Source organism: Pan troglodytes, chromosome 10 (genome assembly GCF_028858775.2).
Source record: "Pan troglodytes isolate AG18354 chromosome 10, NHGRI_mPanTro3-v2.0_pri, whole genome shotgun sequence".
Classification (NCBI taxonomy): Eukaryota; Metazoa; Chordata; class Mammalia; order Primates; family Hominidae; genus Pan; species Pan troglodytes.
Window position 1 is genome coordinate 20,120,707 of NC_072408.2, and position 1,263 is coordinate 20,121,969.

At 41.3% G+C, this 1,263-nt stretch overlaps 1 non-coding gene across 1 annotated transcript; it reads left to right on the plus strand.

Annotated features, from left to right (window-relative positions):
• The first annotated feature begins 382 nt into the window (after positions 1 to 382).
• Positions 383 to 472, plus strand: LOC112205158 (small nucleolar RNA SNORD88). The gene has a single exon (XR_002939009.2). It is a non-coding gene; the product is annotated as a small nucleolar RNA SNORD88 (small nucleolar RNA).
• Positions 473 to 1,263: the final 791 nt, after the last annotated feature.

A 1,263-nucleotide genomic window follows, 5' to 3' on the forward strand; every position in this document is an offset into this window, starting at 1 on the left:
TTCATAAAATGGGACAGATGCAACTGATACAGCCTGTCCTCATCTCCCTAATTTCCTGCCTTAAACATGGATGAGATGGCAGGAGCTGCATCAGCCATCTTGCAGCCCTGAGGGAGAGAGAAAGGCAAGTGCAGACATCAGCATTGAGTACTGAACCTGTCTCTGGATTTCTTGCTATGTGGGAAAAAAAAACCTTCTTGGCTTAAGCTACTGTTGGTTTTCTGTTACAGTTTCATGCATTCTTAAATGATAGATCCCTGAGCTAGGTGCTGGGCATACAATGGAGAACAAAGCAGGTATGGGGCTCCTCCTTATCAAACTTACAGTCTTGTGTGAGAGACAAAAAAAAAAAAAAAAAAAGGAAATGAATAAGTTAAAAAATTACATTCCATGATGTCCAGCACTGGGCTCTGATCACTCTGGAGGCACAGTTTTCCCCAAGACCATGGCTACCTGGGGATCTGAGAGAAAAAGGAAAATAATTATACAGTGGTTTGTATTATGAAAAAAGCAAAAATATAATGGTATGATTGAGAACTATAGGGGAGGCTGACTCTATTTTAGCTAGAGGGGCCATTGAAGGCCTCTTTGAAGAGGAGGTAGTTAGGATCTGTAGGATGAGAAAACCTGGCCATTTGAAAAGGAAGTGAAAAGGGTTTTAGGCAGACAAAACAGCTAGTGCAAGGGCCCTAGGGCAAAAAAGGGCTGTGTGTGTTCAAAGTCCACTGTGGCAGAAGGGTATTAAGGGAGAGATTGGAAAGAAAGAAAGAAGTAGTCAGAAGGGGCCAAATCACACAAGGCCTTGCAGGTCATAAAATGGAGTTTGAATTTTAGTCTAAGTGCAAAATAAGAATTATAAAGCAAAGATCCATTTGGAAGTTGTGTAGAAAATGTGTCCAAGGGGGCAGGAGCAGAAATGTGGAGACCAATTAGAAGGCTGTTGCAGGACTTCAGGCAAGAATGATGGTGATACATCCTAAGATGGTACCAGCAGAGATGGCTTCAAGATGATTTAGGACTTGGGTCAGTAGCACTTACTGATGTAGTGGTTTGATACACACTGATTACCTTCTTCCTTTTTTATTCTCTGGCATTTCTCCTATATAACTAGCCACTTCTAAAAAATATTTGTCGGCTCTTTTCTTCTGCTTGTCTCTAAATATTAGGGTTCCTGAGTCCTTACCTAGATTTTCTTCTCTTCTTACTCCTGGCCTTTCCCTGGGAGAGTTCATAATTCACCTACTCCATCTAGATATTTGTGAT